General features: G+C 43.7%; 1 protein-coding gene across 1 annotated transcript in view; it reads right to left on the bottom strand.

Annotated features, from left to right (window-relative positions):
* The window catches only part of LOC124798564, a 48324-nt gene that overhangs the window by 6086 nt on the left and 17268 nt on the right, over positions 1–24970 (bottom strand). The window lies entirely within an intron of this gene.

Below are 24970 nucleotides of genomic sequence, written 5' to 3'. Positions count from 1 at the left end.
CCATTCCTAACAACGCTACTGAACGGTGCTTTACGTTTGGGCAGGGTACCTACGGTATGGAAAACCTCCGAAGCAGTCATTATTTAGAAACCAGTAGACAGGGAACTTTCAGACCCAAAGACTTACAGACCTACACTGAAGAGCCAAAATAGCTGGTACACCGACCTAATATCGGGACCATTCACCGCACCGCACGTCACCCCATTCCTAACAATGCTACTGAACAGATCCTTATGGTTTGGCAGGGCACCTACAGTATGGAAAACCTCCAAAGCAGTCACTATTTAGAAACCAGCAGACAGGAGACCTTCAGATCCAAAGACTTACAGACCTACACTGAAGAGCCAAAATAACTGGTACACCGGCCTAATATCGGGAACAGTCACCGCACCGCACGTCACTCCGTTCCTAACAACGGTACTGAACAGTGCCTTACGGTTGGCCAGAGTACCTACAGTATGGAAAACCTCCAAAGCAGTCATTTAGAAACCAGCAGACAGGGAACTTTCAGATCCAAAGACTTACAGACCTACACTGAAGAACCAAAGAAACTGGTACACCTGCCTAATATCGCGTAGGGCCCCCGCAAGCACGCCGAAGTACCGCAACACGAGGTATAATAGACTCTACTAATGTCTGAAGTAATCCTGCAGCGAACTGACATAAGGAATCCTGCAAGAGCTGTCCATAAATCCGTAAGAGTACCAGGTGGTGGATACCTCCTCTGAATAGCACGTTGCAAGTCATCCCAAATATGCTCAATAATCTTCAACTTTTGTGGTCCTGTCCTCCTCAGTTGCGCGTAATACTACGGTATATTGATAAGTTTCACTTATGGACCGTCTGACAGCAACTGAATAAAACACAATTTTAGTGCCATACGCGTTTCGCCTTTATTTTCTGCAAGGCATCATCAGTGGCAGGTTGCGTAGACAGTTTCTTACATATTACGCTCCTGTTGCATTTTTGGTGTTGTTCTTCTTCCCATGAGAGCTAATTTGCTGTTTTTCCACATTCCACAGCGCTATGCACTGAACGCTTGTTTTAATGCAATGTTTTGGTTTCTGTTGCCGACTGTCCACTAGTGAAACTTATCAATATACCGTAGTATGCTCAATAATGTTCATGTCTGGGGAATCTGGTGGCCAGCGGAAGTATTTAAAAGAGTGTTCCTACGGCCACTCTTTAGCAATTCTGAACGTGTGGAGTGTCGCATTATCCTGCTGGAACTGGCCAAGTCCGTCGGAATGCGCAAAGGACATGAATGGATGCAGGTGATCACACACGATGCTTACGAACGTGTCACCTGTCAGAGTCGTATCTAGATGTATCAGGGTCCCATATCACTCTAACCGCACACGCCCCACCATTACAGAGCCTCCACCAGCTTGAATGGTCTCCTGCTGACATGCAGGGTCCATGCATTCATGAGGTTGTCTCAATATCCGTACACGTCTACCCGCTCGATACAATTTGAAACGAGACTCCTCCGACCAGGGAATATGTTTCCAGTCATCAGCAGTCCAATATTTGATCTTCGTTGATCCATTATGGATCGTGGGACGACGGCTGGCATCAACTTCTTGAAGCGATAATTAACCACCAGCCGCATGCATTGAAGAAATTTATTTTATTTTATGAACTTCTATGTGCTACCAGTTTCGGCACTGTATTGATGCCATCTTCAGGCCCCACTCGTCATAGTCTTCAAATCGTTATACACGGAAGGAGCCATATGACTGGATCCGTGAATCAATTCGTCCTGCAACAGCTCTCGGTGGCCAGGCGACACGAAGTGCATAAAATAAAATAAATTTCTACAACACATACGGCTGTTGGTAAATTATCGCATCAAGAAGTCCAATATTTGTATTGACGTGCCCAGGCGAGGCGTAAAGCTTTTTTTCGTGCAGTCATCAAGGGTATGCGAGTGGGCCTTCGGCTCCGAAAGCCCATATCGATGATGTTTCGTTGAATGGTACGCACGCTGACGCTTGATGATAGCCCATTGTTGCACATCTGTCACGCTGAACGAGTCTCTTCAGTCATCGTTAGTCCCGTTCTTGCAGGATCTTTTTCCGGCCGCAGCGATGTCGGAGATTTGGTGTTTTACCTGATTCCTGATATTCACGATACACTTGTGAAATGGTCGTACGGAAAGATCCCTACTTCATCGCTACCTTGGAAATGCTATGTCCCATCGCTGGTGCGCTGACATAACACCGCGTTGAAACTCACTTAAATGTTGATAACCTGCCACCGTAGCAATAACCGATCGAACAGCTGCGGCAGACACTTGTTGCCTTACATAGGCGTTGCCGATCGCAGCGTCGTATTCTGCCTGTTTACATATCTATGTATTTGAATACGCATGGCTATACGAGTTTCTTTGGCGTTTCACTGTATATGCCTAATAAACATCCTACAAATATTTAGGAGAAGCTACTGTATAATCGTTTGCAAACCCACAGGGCTCTCAGCGGTTCGATACAACACCAGTTCGGCTTCAGAATCACCAAGTCCATAGATGCTGCCATCAATACGCAGAAATACGCTGTGGCAATAATGATTGACACTTCCGGGGCATTCGATAACTTCTGGTGGCCCGCAATATTTCAAAAGTCTGGTGGTATAGCAATCACTATACGGCAGTTTCCTAGACTACTGTAAAGACCGAGTAGTCTAATGGCAAATGGACAGCCGGAAAGTAATTAAAAGAGTTACCAAAGATTGTCCTCAAAGATCGGTCTGCGGCCCCATCATCTGGGATATAACAATCTAACCCCTCCTACAACTTTTAGATAGGGATGACAAGTCAGACGGAATTGGCGTCCACGCAGATGACCTATTAGTTGTGGTCGCCACAAACAACAGAACCTATCTAGGAGAGAATGTCAGTGGAATACCACACACAGTTATAAAATGGTGTCACGACAACAAACCCAGGATAGCCGAAAGTAAAACAACATACACATTGCTGAACGGACCACTCCAAAGGATCCCTCCAGTTGAAATAGGCGACACGAACATAAAACTAGCACATGTCACGCGCTGTCTTGAGGTACTGATAGATGAGAAATTGAATTTTCACGAACTCATAACTAACAACAGACAAAGTAGAAGAAAGTCCTAAACCAACAGGTGAAGCTAAATTCAAAACAGTACAAAATGGTTCAAATGGCTCGGAGCACTATGGGACTTAACTTCTGAGGTCATCAGTCCCCTAGAACTTAGAACTACTTAAACCTAACTAACCTAAGGACATCACACACATTCATGCCCGAGGCAGGATTCGAACCTGCGACCGTAGCGGTTGCGCGGTTCAGACTGTAGCGCCTAGAACCGCTCGGCCACTTCGGCCGGCCAAAACAGTACAGACTACCTCTACCAGTCCTACGGACATACCAGTGTGAGCTCTCCGAATCAGTACTCAGCTTTGCAGCCAGCACGTGGGCGCACAGTCATATCCTGGTTACCAACAAAGCATCAGTCAGACGAGGGCAAGGAAGTGTCCTCGTACTTAGGACACCTGGAGCCTTCGGCACCACTTCAGTGTATCCACTGTGTGTGGTGCTCAAAATATGCCCCAGAGATATCAGGATCAAATACTGAGCCGCAACGTAGGGGTTAAATATGGGGAGACTAGATGAGGTGCATGCAATAGCTACACAGACTACATGTTACGTGAAAAGTTGGCGTCTGGTTATGTCGCAAAGTTAGCGGGATGTAAGTAGTAAGAGACGTAGACTGCACGACTTCCTACCTGACACAAGAGAGCTGTTGAGAATAACAATCCGATCCCAGCTGGTATGGTACATTTCGTAACTGGACACTGACCTTATCCCACGCACTTAAACCGTGTGAGTCTGAGACCGACACCTACACGCACATGCAGGGAAGAAGATTCCCCAGAACACGCAGTCTTCTTCCGCGACCAATACGCGAACAATAGACGTATACTGCACTTAGACTACACAAAAACAGACATGCATATATAGGACGGGTCATTCTAATCCATAATGGGGAATAACTCAGGATGGAGATGAGATACAACAAAATGTTTCAGATAAACGTTGTGGGTGGCAAAGAGGACCATGGCCGTAATTTTCAAGGTGATATGGAGGCTAAAATTATTTTCTTAATGGAAACCCTACTACTTGATTCAAGATTCGAAATGGCAGGCAAATATTACGTATTAAATGATACATTATTCAAGGTCATGAAAAGGTCCAGTCGGGGTCAAATAAGCAAATATGTTTTTAGTTCCAGAGGATGGACACAGCAAAATACAATGTTAGATGCAAACTGGAAAAGGCACTCGAGGAATGAGAGGTGAGGGTTCCCATTCAACGACTTGTAAACCAATGATCGATGTTTTATTTATGTTTGGTCATGCAAATGCCACAATAACATTTATACGCTATGATGTATTTATTTTTGCCAATAAACACGTTAACTAAGACTTAAAGTTCAAGTGTCTGCTCTTTCCAAATCCAACGTCACAAATATGGACTTCCATGAAACAAAACGCAACCTTCGAATGATCTTCGATAGTTACCTTTGAAATCATGGCTATTGGTAATGACAAGTGACTCATTATGCCCCTTCCAGTCTGCATCTCACATTGTATTTTGCTATATCCCTCCTCTACTTCGAGTTAATCCCTAATAGCCACTTCACTCTCGGTCACATATTTCTTGCTATGGGTAAGACCTTTAAATTTAGGTCTAATGAACGTGTGTTTCCTTTTAATCGAAGTACTACACAGACATTTCTTTGTAACAGAAATAAATTTCTGAATATTATTCGAGTGCTAAATATTGAAAGTACAAACAATGCATTCTCATTTAAGGCAATTCCTGAGATCTTTAAAAGCTTTTAGTGGAATCAGAAAGAAACAGACCCTTTGTAGTGTTTTATCGTCACAAACAAATGTCCTGTCTATTTAACTGAGTCCAAAAAATCAAAATACGAAGCGCAAAAAGTCCCTCTTTTTGGAAGATCCTTGGTAGTGTCCCGCCTGCAGCAGTAAAGTTTGAAATCTGGCTCTGCCTACAACCTTCCTCTGTAATGGTGGAAAAGCGTGGCGCACCTCGACGTCAAACTCGGTCTCGGCGATGGGTCAAACAGAAAGGTGTCGACACATGGGAATGACAGGCCACAGTTCAGAACTTGTGGGTTAATGACGTCACACTGGCACCATATTTCACCACAATACCGTCGAATGGCGTCGTGGGCGAGTCACACGATGAGAAGATGGTCGGACCCACTCTTATCGACATTTCACACCTTCTTTTCACGCCTCTGCGATGGTTCTCAAAACAGTGACACCCAGCGTTTTCCTACTGGGTTGCCGACGAAAATATTTCAGACACAGTGCCACTCAGAATCGACTCGGAAAGCTGTCAGGAGGTGGCAGAAACGGCATCAATGAAACCGCTACTTTTCTTGGAGCTTTGATTCCCACACATTTCGAGGTCGAAAAAGATGGTTTGCAGTGCGGTGAACAACAGAACGACTTATTTGACAATGTTCGACACAGCTGACACCCCATGGATGATTCAACCCTGCTCTAAGGCTATCGTGGGTCTGAATGCGATCTGTCCGCTTTGGAGTATAGAGCGACAGCAGTTTTTACTCTGTTGGACAGGGTGCAATCACCAGGGACCAGTAGAAACCGATCGATGAAATTTAAACTAGATCAAAAGCACCAGAGGGTGTTCATACTTTTTCGGTCTTCCTGTTTCACGCACTCCAGTGATGTAACATGGAGGGGTGCAACATTGACATGTGCATGAATAAAACGGGATAGACCCCCTGTAAAACCTGTCATTTCGGCACCGCTTTAGGTGCCAGCCACGCACCGTCGTTCAGCACATTAAAAATGTACCTGCCACACCATTCAGCTGAGTCGTGTCTCGTGACTGCTCCAGCGTATGAGGAATGTCGAAAGGGTTGCCTGCTCCCAGGCGCCAGTGCAGCAGCAGAGCGCTACTCCGATGAATGGTGTCGAGAGTCTTAAAAGTGCTGAACAAAGGTGCGTGGCTGGCACCTACAGTGTTGCCGAACTGGCCGGTCTTACAGAGGGCCTATCCAGTTTTATCCACTGTGTGACAACGTTCCACAGCCCCGTGATCACTCCACAGGAGGGCGTGAACAGCAGGGCCAAAAAAGCACAGCAGGGCCAAAAAAGCACACCCTTGCTTTGGATCGAGTTTAAATTACATCGCCCGGTTTCGATTGGTCCCTGGTGGTTGCACCCCGCCCAACAGAGTAACATTTGCTGTCGCTCTATCCTCCAAACAGGGAATATCCACAATGCCCTTAGAGTAGGGTTGAATCGTCCGCTGGGTGCCATACGTGTCTAACATTGTCAACAAAGTCGATCTGTTGCTCATGGCACGGCGAATCGTCGTTTTTAGATCGTGAAATGGAAAGTGGTGGTTTTATTGACGCCATTTATGTTACCTCATAAGGACTTCCTGTGTCGATTCTGAATGGTACTGTGTCTGAAATGTCTTCCTCGGCCATCCATAAGCAACCCGAATGGTTGCAATGTTGGGTGTCGCGCTCCATCGCAGAGGCGACAAAAGAAGGATGAAATGTGGGTAAGAGGGGCTGTGACGACCTTTCCATAGTGTGTTCCTTCCACAATGGCACTGGGCAGAATTGTGGCGAAATGTGGTGCCAATGTGACATCATTAACCCAGCTAACATCGTGCATGAAGTTCTGATCCGTGGCCGTTATATCGCACGTGTTGACACCTTGCTGTTTGAAGCGCCGCCGAGGGTGAGTTCGTGGTGCGCCACTCTATTTCAGCATTACGTAGGAAGCCACCTGCGAGCCATGTCTGACACTTGCACGTTGCAGTGGGAGACAATTACAGGGTTCCGAAAAAGTGATACTTTTTTGCGCAATGTATACAATATCTGTTATTTTTTGCTTAAATTGTGTAACTTTTTTGTTTTATAATCTATCGATTATTCGGAGTTCCAGTTAGGAAAAGTGGGTCAAAAATAAATAAAATTCGTGAACTTTTATGTTGACATTGCTGAGCGAAGTAAATTGTGGTTTAAATGTGAAGAAAACTCACCACTAAGAAATTAAACTTAAGAAACTTTTCCATAATGGTAATTAAGAATTAATAAAAGTTATCTAAATGTTTATGAATGCGACTGAAAAGGAAATCACACATTTCTGTGTGATATGAAAGACACATTGTATTGATACAATCATGTACAATTTGTACACATCTTCACCATGCGTATCGACAATTTTTGGATTGTATGAAAACGAATTATTGAAATTTTTCTAGCCTTTAATGTAGCAAAATCTTTCAGTCTAGAATCTTAGTCTACTGACTTCCAGGTATCACGTTCAGTGACTACAATTGGTAGTACACATAATCCTTCTTGAGAATGTGCCGGCCTGAGATAAGTCTCGAGGTTTGAAAAGCTCCTTTAACCCCTAGGTACAGAGACAAAAAAAGTCAGGAGGATTCAGAAGCTTACAAAAGTATTCGGAAATACAAGCATGTCAGCATTTTTATTAGGATATGGTAATGACCTTCGTGGAGGTGTTCCAGGAAAAAAGAGTCGGCGCTAAGAACAAAACTTCACCTTTTGGTGATTTTTAAGCGCTGCTGGAGGGGATTTCAATCGAAAAGATTAAATTTCAGACAGATTTATACCAACTAGGGCAATATTAGACACTGGTGTCAGTGGCGGCTAGTGATCACACATGTCGCTAGCGGGTCCCATGTTTACTGGTATTCTTTCCGTTCTATTAACGTATACTCTCGCACACGTCAGCTTTCGTGAATAATTATCATGCACCCTGTTTACGATTTAAAACTTCGAGGTTTCCTGGCGACACTGCAGTCCTGGCAGAGACACAAAGGACTTCGAAGAGCTGTTGAATGGAATGAATAGTCTCTCAGCAAAAGTAAAACAATGGTAATGGAACGTTGTCGAATTAAATCAAGTGAGTCTGAGGGAATTACGTTAGTAAATGAGACACTGAAAGCGGGAGATGAGTTTCGCGATTTGGGCAGCAAAAAAATCTGATGGCAGAAGCAGAGATGATGTAAAATGCAGATAAGCAATAGCGAGAATGGCATTAATAGAAAACAAGAATTTGTTAACAGCGAAAACAAATTTAATTGTTAGAAAATCTTTTCCGAAGTTATATGAAGTGTAGCTCTGTACGCCAGTGAAATGAAGACCATAAAGAGTTCCGACAAGAAGAGAATAGATAGTTTTGATGTGTGGTGCTGCAGGAGAATTTTGAAGGTTTGATGGATGGAACTGATGAGAGGACACAGAATCGGACTGGAAAAAAAGAAGTGTATAGTACAACTTAAAGAAGAGATCAGCTGACAGGACATGTCGTGATACGTCCATGAATCGTAAATTTGGAAATAGAGGAAACTGCGCAGGGAGACCGAAGCTTGAGTGCAGAAAGCAGGTTCGAGCGCATATAGGTTGCAGTAGTTACGCTGAGCGGCATTGGCTAGCGTGGAGAGGTCCACCAAACCAGTCACGACCGAAACAACAACAACAATAACAACGGAAGTGTTTCGTATGGAGTTAAAGAAAATCAGATGAAGAGTATACTGCTGTTTTCCGTAATGAAGAAATGAGAACTGGCGCCGAATGAGGACAAATGTATTGTAAAGCTGAGAAATTGTTCAAGAGTGGTGAAGACGATAAACCGATTCACCGCCAGCCGTGGCTGCGGGTCGCACGAGGAACTGCTTCCGCCAGTCACGAAGCAGACTCAGTAGAGTCACGACTGCTCTGCAAAGGCCGAGATCGCGGTGTGGCAAAGCCAAGCACGAGCCATCTGAGCTATCGTCTGAAACACTGGAACTAGTCCGCAAGCCTTTACTGCGCGCCCCGCGTAAGCGAGAGCGCGGTACAGAAAAATTAGGGGAGTAAAGGAAAAACCCTTAGTTGCAAAATTACACAGGCAGTGGGTGATGCAAAGTGATATTCCGATCAAGAATCAGAAGTCAAATGTGAATATTTCGGACAGTACGGGTGAGGTAAGTGTTCGTCTGGTCAGCACCCGTGCATTGAATGTACCTCAGAGGTAGGCACATTTCCATCACCGTAGTAGCAAAACCAGTGTCTATAGATACCGTTGATACTAACTCATACATGAATTACGCGATACATTTGGTCACATACAAGTTGTTCAGAAACAGTTTGTTCAAATTAATACAGGAGATAGAGAACATCAAAAGAAATATATTTCGATAACGAACATATGGTCTCCGAAGCTAACTTGTAATGCCAGGGGACGTTTTGTTACTGGTGCTGACGTAAGCTGCTGCGCCGCTGTCGCCGACTGGGAATGTGTCCTGACGTTCAAATATCCACAGCTCACTTTTTTGGGAACATGTGAAAATGGTTCAAATGGCTCTGAGCACTATGGGACTGAACAGCTGTGGTCATCAGTCCCCTAGAACTTAGAACTACTTAAACCTAACTATCCTAAGGACATCACACACATCCATGCCCTAGGCAGGATTCGAACCTGTGACCGTAGCAATCGCGCGATTCCAGACTGAGCGCCTACAACCGCTCGGCCACCATGGCCGGCGAACATGTGAATCCATGACGTACTCGACCTGATGCTAATCAATGGCGATTCGGTGTTAATGTGCTGGCTGGCATTTTCGGTGGTAGGTTTATAGGACCGTACATTCTTCCATTTCACCTCAACGGGCGGAGACGTTACATCTTCGAAACGGAAGATTGCTGGAGCTGTAAACGTTACATGATGCCAGCACGATGGGGCGCCAGCCCATTTCAGCATAGCTGTGAGGTATCTACGGATCGACCACCCGGTTCACCTTGTCTCACATGCCTGGATTTCCTCCGCTGGGGGCATGTGAAGCAGCTGGTGTATGAAAACGTTGTGGAAACAGAAGACCTCCTCGCTTAAGTTGTCGTCGCTGCTGGCACCATTGCGGACATGCCACGAATTTTCCAATGGACACGTCAGTCAATTGTCCGACGATGTACTGCGTGCATACACGCCAATAGTCTGGCATTCGAGCAGTGGCCGTGACTGCCACTCCTGTAATTGGCAAGCTAAGCTACCTGCTGTGTTAATAGTCCTTGGCATGAGAAACTGGCGTCAGAGACTGTGTCTATCATAGGTAAATACATTTTTTTATGTTCTCTACCTTCTGAATTAATTTGAACGCTTAGTTTCGGAACATCGTATATGCCTATTTATTTCATTCAGCTTGTTAGTAATTAAAGTAATACTTGCTGTGAAGTAAACACCTATTTTAACGTATAATAATGAAAGTCTGTCATCACATCATTTATTTTAAACTAAAGGGAGTTATTAAAAACAAAATGGGGCTAATGATATAACAAAATAAAACTTGATATTTCTTTTATACTGTCTATTATATACGAAGATCAGTTCGTAGCAGCTGAGGAGAGCTCCGCCTACCATCCTCCAAGGAAGCCATGGGTCTGAAGATGGTTATATAAATATAACCGAAACCGGTCATCTATGTTATTGAGACATAAGTGTTGTGATCAAGACTGAACTTTAGTTAAAATACAATACTATATTCTTTTAACCCTAATTCTTAGGTCCTAAAATTATTGTATCATTTATAAAATTATTGTAATTAAAATATTTATTTTTCTTAAAAGTTGTCGATGGAAATGCGAAATTATAAATACGAGAGTTACGAGTCTATTCTACGACTCTAGGCTTAGCTTGTGATCTCTGAAGATATTACGGTAGTCAGTCGGTGATGAACTTACAACTTGAAGCTACTTTGCCACTCATTTGAAGACGTTTGCCATTTGTCTCATTTGCCTGTAAAAGTTGTGTTGTGAACAGCAGATCTGATGTTCACAAGTGACGAAAAAGGCGAAGAAGTGTGTTTGATTATCACATAACAAACCCGACCTTAGACAACTAGCGGGAAGCAAAAGACAGAGATTCATTGTAGCTGTTTCATCCCAATGACAGTTAAGTAGTGCAGGAATCGTAAATATTTATATCTAAAATGCTTTTCATTTGTTTGATGTTTAACTTCCTTGCATCCTGATAGCGAAGGATCACTGCAGCATCACGAGGTTGTTTACTGTTAAAATTCGTGAGAATGTATCCTGAAAGAACAATCAACCAACCATGTTCAGAAAAAAAGAAGAGGACCTTGAATGATTAGAAATAGGAAGTTCATATTTACAGGAAATTTACATTAGTATGTTGTGCAGAAATGATTAGCATTTGAACCAGATCGACCTACGGGCTCAAGATCAACATCGATACCGCGGTGCAACATCACCTACCGATAAAATGTGCCTGCACCTCTCGTTGTCGCTATAAACCAAAGATAATGGATCAGTGTGACTTGAGTAGAGCTGCAGGATGCCAGGCGGATGTATACGCGAACCGTATCGTCAGATCAGTGAGTTTGAAAGAGTGCTTATTATCGACATGACAGAATCTGATGCATCCATCCGGGAAATTGCTGTTCTTGTGGGATGAAGTGTTTCGGCAGTGCAACAGGTGTACGCAGAATGATTCACGGTAGGCCGTCGAATACGACGAGATGGGTCAGGTTACAACACGCAGACCAAACCCTCCCCTCCCCCCCCCCCCCCCCCCCTCCCTGGAGAAGATCGATGCATCATCCAAATAGCATTGCAGGACAGAACTGCGTCCTCGGCTCTGGCGCAGCATGGAACAGGGTAACACATCGTACACTATCAGCGGTAACAGTCCCTGATTGATGACTGAATAAATGGTCTCTGGCTTGGAAACCAAGCATTTCCGGATACAAGTTCATTAGTCCCTTTGTTTCCCTAACGTCTCATCAATCAGTCTTTAGAGCTTGTACACTGTGAAAAAAAAATCACCCTGTATAACAGCATCATGCGCAAAAGCCTCGTGTAACTTCCAACATTATTCACTTTGTCATTTATACGTATTGTGAAAAAATGTGGTTTTTGTAGTTCTCCCTTGAGGTATGTTCGAAGTTACTTTTACGTCTGAAGGATTCTCTCCGTTAAGAATGTCATGCTGTGATCTGTTTGCTAGAAACTCTTCAGCCCATTCACAAAGCTGGTCTAATATTCTGTAAGCTCGAATTTTGTCCGTTAGGCAGCAGGAACACTGCATCAATTAGACGCCGGTGTCCACTGCTCTCTGGTACTAGTGAACGAACAGAGTGAGCTGGGTTCCACACGATCGTTGTTTTAGGAAATCATGTTGACTCCTACACGGAAGGTTTTCGGTCTCCAGAAATGTCATAATACGCGAACTTAAGACACGTTCCAAAATTATGAACACACCGACGCCAGAGATACAGCCGTATAATTTTGTGCGTCTATTCGACTACCCTTGAGAAATCGAGTATGGCCTATGCTTTTTTCCGATCATTGTGAGCGCTTCTCTTCTCCAGCGACTTACGGCATACTTCTGCTAGAAGAGGAGCGAGTTCTTTCGCATGCTTTATGCAAAATCGTACTGGTTTGCCGTCAGGTTTAGTGGACTTTCCTCTGTTGAGAGATTGCAGTTACTTTTCTATCCTATGATCAGTTATTTCGAATCATTTTGACGTTCGTGCGACAATTAAAAGCCACGCGGGATTAGCCGAGCGGTCTCAGGCGCTGCAGTCGCAGTCTGTGCGGCTGGTCCCGGTGGAGGTTCGAGTCCTCCCTCGGGCATGGGTGTGTGTGTTTGTCCTTAGGATAATTTTGGTTAAGTAGTGGGTAAGCTTAGGGACTGATGACCTTAGCAGTTAAGTCCCCTAAGATTTCACACACATCTGAACATTTTTTACAAAGGAAGGAACTACAGTGTGATCTGGTTTGATGCGGCCCGCCACGAATTCCTTTCCTGTGCTAACCTCTTCATCTCAGAGTAGCACTTGCAACCTACGTCCTCAATTATTTGCTTGACGTTTCCCAATCTCTGTCTTCCTCTACAGTTTTTGCCCTCTACAGCTCCCTCCAGTACCATGGAAGTCATTCCCTCATGTCTTAGCAGATGTCCTATCATCCTGTCCCTTCTCCTTATCAGTGTTTTCCACATATTCCTTTCCTCTCCGATTCTGCGTAGAACCTCCTCATTCCTTACCTTATCAGTCCACCTAATTTTCAATATTCGTCTATAGCACCACATCTCAAATGCTTCGATTCTCTTCTGTTCCGGTTTTCCCACAGTCCATGTTTCACTACCATACAATGCTGTACTCCAGACGTACATCCTCAGAAATTTCTTCCTCAAATTAAGGCCGGTATTTGATATTAGTAGACTTCTCTTGGCCAGAAGTGCCTTTTTTGCCATAGCGAGTCTGCTTTTCATGTCCTCCCTGCTCCGTCCGTCATTGGTTATTTTACTGCCTAGGTAGCAGAATTCCTTAACTTCATTGACTTCGTGACCATCAATCCTGATGTTAAGTTTCTCGCTGTTCTCATTTCTACTACTTTTCATTACCTTCGACTTTCTCCGATTTACTCTCAAACCATACTGTGTACTCATTAGACTGTTCATTCCGTTCAGCAGATCATTTAATTCTTCTTCACTTTCACTCAGGATACCAATGTCATCAGCGAATCGTATCATTGATATCCTTTCACCTTGTATTTTAATTCCACTCCTGAAGCTTTCTTTTATTTCCATCATTGCTTCCTCGATGTACAGATTGAAGAGTAGGGGCGAAAGGCTACAGCCTTGTCTTACACCCTTCTTAATACGAGCGTCCACTCTTATTATTCCCTCTTGGTTGTTGTACATATTGTATATAACCCGTCTCTCCCTATAGCTTACCCCTACTTTTTTCAGAATCTCGAACAGCTTGCACCATTTTATATTGTCGAACGCTTTTTCCAGGTCGACAAATCCTATGAGAGTGTCTTGATTTTTCATTAGCCTTGCTTCCATTATTAGCCGTAACGTCAGAATTGCCTCTCTCGTCCCTTTACTTTTCCTAAATCCAAACTTTTCGTCACCTAGCGCATTCTCAATTTTCTTTTCCATTCTTCTGTATATTATTCTTGTAAGCTGCTTCGATGCATGAGCTGTTAAGCTGATTGTGCGATAATTCTCGCACTTGTCAGCTCTTGCCGTCTTCGGAATTGTGTGGATGATGCTTTTTCGAAAGTCAGATGGTATGTCGCCAGACTCATATATTCTACACACCAACGTGAATAGTCGTTTTGTTGTCACTTCCCCCAATGATTTTAGAAATTCTGATGGAATGTTATCTATCCCTTCTGCCTTATATGCCCGTAAGTCCTCCAAAGCTCTTTTAAATTCCGATTCTAATACTGGATCCCGTATCTCTTCTAAATCGACTCCTGTTTCTTCTTCTATCACATCAGACAAATCTTCACACTCATACAGACTTTCAATGTATTCTTTCCACCTATCTGCTCTCTCCTCTGCATTTAACAGTGGAATTCCCGTTGCACTCTTAATGTTACACCGTTGCTTTTAATGTCACCAAAGGTTGTTTTGACTTTACTGTATGCTGAGTCTGTCCTTCCGACAATCATATCTTTTTCGATGTCTTCACATTTTTCCTGCAGCCATTTCGTCTTAGATTCCCTACACTTCCTATTTATTTCATTCCTCAGAGACTTGTATTTCTGTATTCCTGATTTTCCCGGAACATGTTTGTACTTCCTCCTTTCATCAATCAACTGAAGTATTTCTTCTGTTACCCATGGTTTCTTCGCAGCTACCTTCTTTGTACCTATGTTTTCCTTCACAACTTCTGTGATGGCCCTTTTTAGAGATGTCCATTCCTCTTCAACTGTACTGCCTACTGCGCTATTCCTTATTGCTGTATCTATAGCGTTAGAGAACTTCAAACGTATCTCGTCATTCCTTAGTACTTCCGTATCCCACTTCTTTGCGTATTGATTCTTCCTGACTAAAGTCTTGAACTTCAGCCTACTCTTCATCACTACTATATTGTGATCTGAGTCTATATCCGGTCCTGGGGACGCCTTACAATCCAGTATCTGATTTCGGAATCTCTGTCTGACCATGATGTAATCTAATTGAAATCTTCCCGTATCTCCCGGCCTTTTCCAAGTATACCTCCTCCTCTTGTGATTCTTGAACAGGGTATTCGCTATTACTAGCTGAAACTTCTTCCAGAACTAAATTAGTCTTTCTCCTCTTTCATTCCTTGTCTCAAGCCCATATTCTCCTGTAACCTTTTCTTCTACTCCTTCCCCTACAGTCTGATCTTAATCAGTGACAAAATTGTTCTTATGTATACTACAGCCAAAGCAACAGGGCTAGCACGCAGTTAATGGGGCAATTGTGCGTTTTAATGGCACTAACGTGGAAATTTTACGCCTGCCATGCGCGAAAACCATAAGTTGAGTTTCACTTGAAGAAGCTTACAAGGGAAACTCCCCATCGCAGCTCCTTCAGATTTAGTGCTAGCAGAGGTCAGTGGACAGCCCGTCAAAAACTGAACACATATCAAGCATGAAAATGGAAACAACGTGTACTGAACTGTGAAGAAAGAAACAAAGCAAAAACAGTGAACAGTACAACCTCAAGATGCGCAACATCGAGCGAATGTGGATAGCTACGGCGTCGTCGTTATATGGTCACGATGTTGAACTGCTACGCCCGAGGTCCGTTTTCAGATCTCCCACGTGCCCAATATTTTTCTCTGGCTCACGAAATTATAAACGTCCTTTCTGTGATTGTCGTGTATGTTCGCCGTATTCAAATTTGTGTCTTTGTGGTGGTGTACCGTCCGTTTTCGCCAGCGAGGTTTAAGCAAGTTTCCTACAGATCTACGTACCTCCTGTTTGTTTTACACAAGTACCACATGTTATGACTCTAGCGTTCCGTTTTGAAGGTTTTGACTCTTGACTCGCTTTGCTGTAACATAGTCCACATCCATTCTTTTTTTTTATTTCGTTTCTGTGAGAGGTCTATGCGACATGTCGCCTGCTGTCACTGTTTATCACTTTAGCTTGAGACGATAATATATTCTCACCTTACGACTCATATTCTATAACCAATGTACGGTAGAACAATTGCAAAGGCTACAGAAGGAGATTGGACACGTCAGTGACCGAACGGGAAGTTCACAATTCTGTGTAAAAGAAAGGGGCATAAGGGAGATTTGAACACGGCTCCATCCCTTTCCACTCTAACAAAAAGACCACACAACCACGACGCCTCGATTCTTATAACGCGCTCGTTGTTGTGTATCTTGAGCTTGGACCATTCTATTTTGCTTCTGTTTTCACAGTTCAGTATACCTTCTTCCTGTTTTCATGCTTGATCTGTGTTCAGTTTTTGGCGGGCTATCCTCTGGGCCATCTTACCACCAAATCTGAGAGGGGTGCGATGGGGAGTTTCCCTTCTTAGTGCTTACGAGGACGCAGAGGTTGGTACACGTGCACAGAAAGTGCCGTGTCTCCGCCGCGACTGGGAGGAAACGCGTGGATAGGCAAGCAGGAAGCTGCGCGTGCGCAGAATGTGTGTGAGCTTCCTGTGGGGTGCCGCTGTGTGTGTGTGTGTGTGTGTGTGTGTGTGTGTGTGTGTGTGCACCGGCAGTTCCGGCGTGCCCGTTGGTGCTGTGGTAACGTCTCTGTCCGGTGATGCTAACGGGTCTTTAAGGACGTGAAGAAGAACGCGGGCGTGGAGCTAGTCGAGTCTTGTGACGTCATAACGTAGAATTTTGCGTTGTGCAGCATTTCCAAGCTTGAAAAGCCCAATCAGCCACGCCGGATTTTTGCTTTATGGAGAGGAACGTGGTCAATAAGAGGCACAATCGCCTTCTATGTCAGAAGCAGAACGTAGCTGGCGCCACAATGGATTACTTCGTTTGCATCTACATTTGGTGCTTTTCGTATTTTGGTTGCTACGAAAGTATGACTTCACAAGGCACCAACTCACAAAAGATTTAACCAAGGCACGTCGTTTCTGGTACTATTGGTTATAATTAAATGTCAGTTAGTGACATATCGATGGTTAAAGCCGTCAGAACACCGTATCATCAAAGAAACACACTCACAATTACGTCTGTCAATTATCAGCATTCGTACAATTCTGTAATAATTCAGCACAATTAACTATTTTAATATTAAAAAACTGTAGTCTCTGATAGAGGAGTAGATTATGATCCGAAATATTGTCAGTTCGCGTCCCGCTATATGAAAATATTACGAGTGTTTTTATTCACCTTCATATTTTCTAAAACATCCTGGGACTTCGTTATCAATTTAATATAAGCAAATTCTGTAATATTCGATGTTGTGTAAGTATAAGAGCTCTCTGTGTTCAGGAGTGAATTTGTTCGATTTTGTGAAGGTGACATGGAAAATGGGCCAACGAACTGTAAGACTGTTATCTTCGTCACTGCTTTATATGCTCGCTATTGAGTATTTATTTATTTATCCATCGGATAATCTTTCCAGATTGTGGCAAACATCATTTCTTTATACATATTGTGTGTACACGCACACATACCCACATACACACACACACACACACACACACACACACACACACACACACACACACACGCACACGCACACACACAGTACAGAAAATTTAACCGTAATATTGCAGTAAATTAATGATGCTTTTGCTTCATTTAAAGAGGGCTCGCGCTAATTGAAGTAAGGGATACCGCAATTTCTCGTTTCAGACCTCTTGTGTTTCGCACAATTTGGCCGGCCGCGTTGGCCAAGCGGTTCTAGACCCTTCAGTCCGCAACCGCGAGACTGCTACGGTCGCAGGTTCGAATTCTGCATCGGGCATGGATGTGTGTGATGTCCTTAGGTTAGTTAGGTTTAAGTAGTTCTACGATCTGGGGGACTGATGACCTCAGATGTTAAGTCCCATAGTCCTCAGAGCCATTTGAACCATTTTTCGCACAATTTGAGAATTCTCCTAATTAATAAAAGCAGCAATCAACCTAGAATGTACCTACTGCTTCACTAAAACTTTTTATCTTATGTGGCAGACTATTGTAAGTTGCTATAAACCCTCCCGGTTAGCCGAGCGGTCTAACGCACGTTTCGTGACGGGTTCATTCAGTAAATTAAAAAGCGTACGGCGTTGGTCATCCGGCTAAAGTAGCGGAACTTCCAAGAGAAACGTTGTGCATTATGGTGTGGTTTGTTGTTAAACTGTACATTCCCAAGAGAGTATACGCTGGTGTGACAAAAGTCATAGGACATCTCCTAATATCGTGTCGGACCTCCTTTTCCCGGCGTAGTGCAACATGGTATGCACTCCAAAAGTCGTTGGAAGTCCCCTGAAGAAATACTTGGCCATGTTGCCTCTATACCTGTACAGTCGTCCATAACTGCGGAAGTGTTGCCGGTGCAGGAAGTTGTGCACGAACTGACCTCTCGATTAAGTCCCATAAATTTTCGGTGGGTTTCACGTTGGGAGATCTGGGTGCCAAATCATTCAGTCGAATTGTCCAGTATCTTCTTCAAAACAGACGGAAACAATTGTGACTCGGTGACATGGCGTTGTGTCATCCAGAAAAACTCTATTGTTGCTAGGCAACATGAAGTCCATTAATGGCTGCCAATGGTCTCCAAATAGCCGAACATAACCATTTCCAACAATCATCGGTTCAGTTGGATCAGAGGATCACAGCCCACAGCGTTATGGCGCCACCACCAGCTTGCACAGTGCCTTGTTAACAACATGTGGCAATGTCTTTGTGGGGTCTGCGCAACAGTATAACCCTACCATCAGGTCTTCCCAACTGAAATCGGGACTCATCTGACCAGGACACAGTTCTACAGTCGGCCCGGTACAACCGATAACGCCACGAGTCCAGGAGAGTCGAACGGACACCTTCGTCGTGCGTCCCTCATTGATGTCAACGTTCATTTCACGAAGTGTATCTTCCAAACAGCCACTGCGTTGTCCGTGGTGAGAGGTAACGCCTGAAGTGTGGTATTCTCAGAACGCCCATGACACTGTGCATCTCGGAATATTGAATCTCCCAACGATTTCCGAAATTCGAAGTCCCATACGTCTAGTTCCATCTTGCATTCCGCGTTCGAAGTCTGTTAATTCCCGTCATTCGGCCACAAACCACGTCGGAAACCTGAACACGAATGACAGCTCCGCTAATGCACTGCCCTTTCATACCTCGAACACGCGATAGTACTACCATCTGTACATGACTTTTGTCACCTGAGTTTAATTTACTTTCTGCTAGTTATACTTCGCGCAGGTAAAATTAGATTTCAACACACACAGAGGCTTACCAAGAATCTACAGTGGCTTGCAGAATATATATCTACATGTAGATGTATGGGACATAATATAGTTGAACAGGGGAGCACCTTGTTGATGGTATGAACTAGACAGATGAAGTTTTTGGCATGAAACTACTAACCTTTGATTCTTAGTATAGTGACTGCACGATTTTGAAGTATCTGGTTTGAATGGTAAGTAAGTAAATTTACTTCTTTTCCGTAGTGGTTTGAATAAAAAGAACATTTCAGAGGTTCAGGCAGATGTTTGCCTCCTTCTGTTCAGTCTTTGTTAGCTTGCCAATAGTGCAACAACTCTCCTACTTAACACGCACCGACTAAATGGGCAAGATAATTTTCCAACAATTTAGAGGTGAGAGAACTGCGCAACGCCTAGGTGGGACCGAGTGTGTCTCGATAGCGTAGAAAAATCTGTCACAGCTCGCTAAGAAATCACAGTTGCGCTTTCGAGTGAGAAGAAAAGGTTAAAAAAAATGTTATGTCCTATCATCACGTCCACGACGACGTCATTAGAGTTGGAGAATAAGTCCGGATTGCGAAAGGGAATCGACCGTGTCGCTTTCAGAGAAACTGTTGTGGAAATTGTGGAATTTACGGAAATCTTTCGAAACCTAAATCCCTATGATCGAACGGAGATTTGAACCGTTGTCACCCGCAATTTATGTCCAGTTAAGATAAGTACGAATTGAGAAAAAAACACATACAAATCGCATCAAATTACAGCTGCAATCGCTGTTAAAAGTAGGCGCAAACCCATCCAACTAGAGGCTGAAAGACAAACTCAAATTATTCCATCCATTTTGCTGATCGACCTCAAGGCACGTCGGGCGGATATTACGTAAATATGATATTAGACCAATATTACGACCTTCACGGAAAATTAAGGATTTGGTATGTCCAGTGAAGGGTTTGATTTGAGAGTGCCTGTGGTCTACAATTTGACGTGTGAACGTGGCGAAAATTACTTAGGGCAAACAATTCGCCATGTAGTCGAGCGCTGCACAGAACATGGACGGCACATCGAGGACAGAAATCTTGAGAAACCAGCGATAGCGGAACACAACCTCAGCGGCACAAGATTGTTTGAGAAACCGACTGGGATTCCTTAACAAAAGAAGCTGTATAAATTGTTATATTCAGTAACAATTTCAACAGAGACGTAGATTATAAACTGAGAAATGCCTACAGTCGACCCGCACCCCTCCAGGTGACGTCAAATCGCCAACAGAAGCGAGTCACTCGATCAATAAAAGTATTTCGCTCCCGGCAGACAGTCATCTCCTGACGAAGAGGATGATAATCTTCGAAAACTTGAGTTTTGACTCCGATCTGGTGCCGTCTGGACACCGAGAAGATTTTATACATGTGAGACCACTATCTCGCTAGATGATGGAGAAGTCTAAATATAAAGCCAGTATTTGAGGGTACAGCAGCTCTAACAGATATAGAAACTGGATTGAAAACGGAGTGGGCTGGGGGGTGGGGGTGGGGGGGGGGATGGTTGGGAGAGGAGGGGGAGGGAGATGGCAGTGTAATCAAAAACTTAAGATAAGCGAATTGCAAAGGGAACAGCAGGCAGCGAAGGTGACCTTGAAAGTGTGCTGGGAAAAAACACGACAAAATGCGAAAAAGCTGGTCTGCGGGTAGATTTGAACAACACCAAAAATTTTGACGAATTAATATTAGTATACAGATGAAAATCAGAGATAAATATACAGTTCTGGGCTCTACAACGGTAGTGATCAGTTTGTGTTCTGATGCAATAACATGTAAGCGACTTGGAAAAACAGTAAGTTGCTAAAGGTAAGGAAACTGTCACTATTGACCGAAATAAAAGTGATTAAATCTATGATCTTTCGCGTAGTTTTGTACAGATGTGAGTCGAGGACAATGAAAAAAGTAAATCGCAAGAGAGTCCATAATTTTTAAATGTGGGTTAGGAGAAGGAGTCTAAGGATTTCATGGACTGGATAAGTAAGAAATAAAAGACTTCTGGAAAAAATAAAACCAAAAATACCTTTGATGCCCAAGATACTACATTTCGTGAGAGGAGAAGACCCACTAGAAAGAACTGTGGTGCTCGGAAGAACAGAAGATCAGAGACATAGAGGAAAACAAAAGGTGGATACATGACATCAGAGAAAGCACCGGAATTACCTTGGAAGAACTATCAAAATAACATCCGGGAGAGCATGGAGGGAAATCATTCAGCACTTAACCAGGCGTCGCAGACGTCAAGATATACTAAATATGAACAATTATGCTTTACATAGAACTTACAGAAACTTTGGGTAAATTTGAGAATGGTTCCTTCAACAAGTAAACGGTCTATTCCAGTCTTCACATACTCCAACTGTGTTGGTGTTTCATTCCCAGTGGCACCGTAATGGAGACGCTGAACCTGACCTTCTTTTCCGTTCTCGACCTACACATTTTCTGAGTGACTTCTAAAAGACACGAGTTATTAACACGTTTGACCGAGAGCGGGGAATTCCAGTCCCTGGCTCATATGTTTTCCAGTTTCTAAATGGAATTTAATGCACCTTATCCAGCAGAGTCAACATAGATGGGAGCATTTTAACAAATAGCGATAATCAAGTATCCGATTAGTCGTATAAGCGCTTTTGTGCGAGGCGGCGAGGAACCTAGCGTATATGTTCGTAATCGGATTTCACTTACGACTTTACGCAGTTACAGATGAGTATAAAAACACAAAGTTTCTTCCACCCTTTCAGAGTTCAACGGTTTGAAGAGGCAAGGCTCAAAGACGTAAGAGTTAAGATTACTGTTTAATATCTCATCAAGAACGTGGTCGCTAGAGATGACCGTAAGTGCGGACTGATCGAACCGCGAAGGCAAACCACAGTGTCCTTTTCAAAGCAAACGTCCTAGTATTCACCACGTGTGAAAGAAGCCACACTGAACCAGGGTCTGAGTGACCGACCGGGGATCGAAGTCAATATGTGTAAGAGGCGAGATCGCAATAGTCGGCGTACTGGTTCCGACTAGAATAAAATTTTAGAGACGTCAGATGCTCTTCTAGAGTCACAACTATTTCGAATGCTTCCAGGGGGGTCTGTGCAGAGTATTTTCCGACGTTACGGCGGGAATTGCTTTGTCAAGTAAGAGATTACGCGTGACGGCTAAATTTCAACACAGTACTTGTTACCTTCGTAATCAACAGTCGATACAGCATGCTATATTACACACTGAGGTGACACAAGCACTGGGGTACCTCCTAATGTAGGGTCGAACTTCTTTTTGCCCAGCTTAGTGCAGTAATTCGATGTGCCATGGACTCAACAACGCTCTGGAAGTCCCCAGCAGAAACATATAGCCGTGTTTCCTCTGTAGTCGTCCATTATTGTGAAAGTGTTGCCGGTACAGGATTTTTTGCAAGAACTGACCTCTCGATTAGAATTCATGTCAGATGATTTGGGTGACCAAATTATTCGCTCGAATTCAATGTTCTTGAAACCAATCGTGAACAACTGTGGCACGGTGAGATGGTGCACTGTCATCCACAAAAATTCCATTGTCGTTTCGGACCATGAAGTCCATGAATGGCTGCAAATGGTCTCCAAGTAGCTGAACATAACCCTTTCCGTCAATGATCGGTGCAGTTGGACCAGAAGACCAATCCCACTCCAAGCAAACATAGCCCACGCCCTTATGGAGCCACCACCAGCTTGCACAGTACCTCGTTGACAACTTGAGCCTGTCGTTTCATGGGTTCTGCGCCACACTCGAACCCTACCATCATCTCTTACTAAATGAAATGGGGACTCATCCAATCAGGACACGGTTTACCAGTCATCTAATATACAACCGATATGGTCACCAGTCCAGGTGATGTCGTGCTGTTACCAGAGACACTCACGTCGGTCATCTGCTACCCCAGTCCATTAACCCTAAATTTCTCCGCAGTGACCTGACGGATACGTTCAAAGTACGTCTCACATTTATTTCGGTGTTTATTTCACACAGTGTAGCTCGTCTGTTAGCACTTACAACTCTACGCAAATGTTGCTGCTGTGGGTCGTTAAGTGAAGGCCGTCGGCCGCTGCGTTGTCCGTGGTGAGAGGTAACGCCTGAAATTTCACTCTTGACAGTGTGGCTCTCGGGATATTTAATTCCCTAACGATTTTCGAAATGAGATGTCCCATGCATCTATCTCCAACTACCATTCTGAGTTCAATGTCGGTTGATTGCATCGTGCGCCCATAATCACGTAGAAAACCTTATCACGTGAATCAGCCGAGCAAAATGAGAGCTCTGCGAACGCACTGCCGTTTTGTACCTCATGTACGTGATACAAGTGCCATCTGTACATCTGCATATCGCTATTCCATGGCTTTTTGTCACCTCGATTGTTGATAAATCCTACTACATTTGTAAGGAAAGAAAAAACATCCGTTATCGCCCGAATATGTAAGGTAGTATTGTCGGATTATATATATATATATATATATATATATATATATATATATATATATATATATATATATATTGTTGCGACAACAAGAAGAAACCACAGCTTTTTCATCCAGACACGAAGTCTTTGATTACGTAGTACCTTCATTATCAAATTTGCGCTCTTGTGTCCAGTCACGCCTACTTGAAAATTTAATAATTCTGCTTCGATTTCCAGAAACCGTCACAAGCCTTTCTGCAACAGCTTTCCCTGTGACAGAAACACCTGCAAGCTATATCAGCACCATTAGTTAGGCACACAATTAAATATTAAAGTGACAGACGAGGGCTCATATAAAAGAATATTTATCTGCATCAGGAAACATATAGCACGACAGTTCTATTATTCTTTTTATTTATTCATTTTTTTAAATTCAATTGTACAATGGCCTCAGTCTCAATTTTTTATTGTTTTTGTCGTAGTTTACGCTCGGCGCAGGTGAATGATAATTGGTACTCCTAAGGCGGCTCGGTCTGTGTTGTAGTGCCAGCAATCGTTTTGTGTACTGTGACCACGACAATTCGAAGCTCTACTGTGAAGACACTTATGTTCCACAGTGACGTCAGCTGTGAACGGTACCACTAACGCCATCTCCTAAAGCAGGAGGCGACGAGGCGAGCCGTTCGCTTCCTCTGACCCCATAAGGACCTCCGGTAGCAGGTCTACTTTACACAAAGCGTTATACGTGACTGCATGAAACGACTAGGGGTCACAGAGAACTCTGCGACAGGCGTATGCATCGGGTGTTCCCTGCAATCCAATCGCCTGATCCATATGAGCATTAAACTGCCTGATTATCTTCCAAAAGATCTTTCTCTCCTCGGAGACAGTCTTAAAGTTTTCTTGTTGAAAATCGCTCCATGCTGTTTCCGGAACAGCTGGCAAAAATGTAACAGGACATAGAAGATTCGCCACTGAACACTTTGAGGCAGCTAACCTGGTGTCGGAGGAGCCTGCTTAAGCAGATACGGATGTAAACTTGTCTATCGCTTTGTCTACCATTACTGTTTTCCACCTTATTTACAACGACCATGGCTGTGGCCGACCGGTTCTAGGCGCTTCAGTCCGGAACCGCGCTGTTGCTACGGTTGCAGGTTCGAATCCAGCCTCGGGCATGGATGTGTGTGATGTCCTTAGGTTAGTTAGGTTTAAGTAGTTCTAAGTCTAGGGGACTGATGACCTCAGATGTTAAGTCCCGTAGTGCTTAGAGCCATTTGAACC

The sequence above is a fragment of the Schistocerca piceifrons genome, chromosome 5 (assembly GCF_021461385.2).
Source record: "Schistocerca piceifrons isolate TAMUIC-IGC-003096 chromosome 5, iqSchPice1.1, whole genome shotgun sequence".
Taxonomy (NCBI): domain Eukaryota; kingdom Metazoa; phylum Arthropoda; class Insecta; order Orthoptera; family Acrididae; genus Schistocerca; species Schistocerca piceifrons.
Note: the sequence above shows the minus strand (reverse complement) of the source record. Positions and strands in the feature narration are given on the sequence as shown.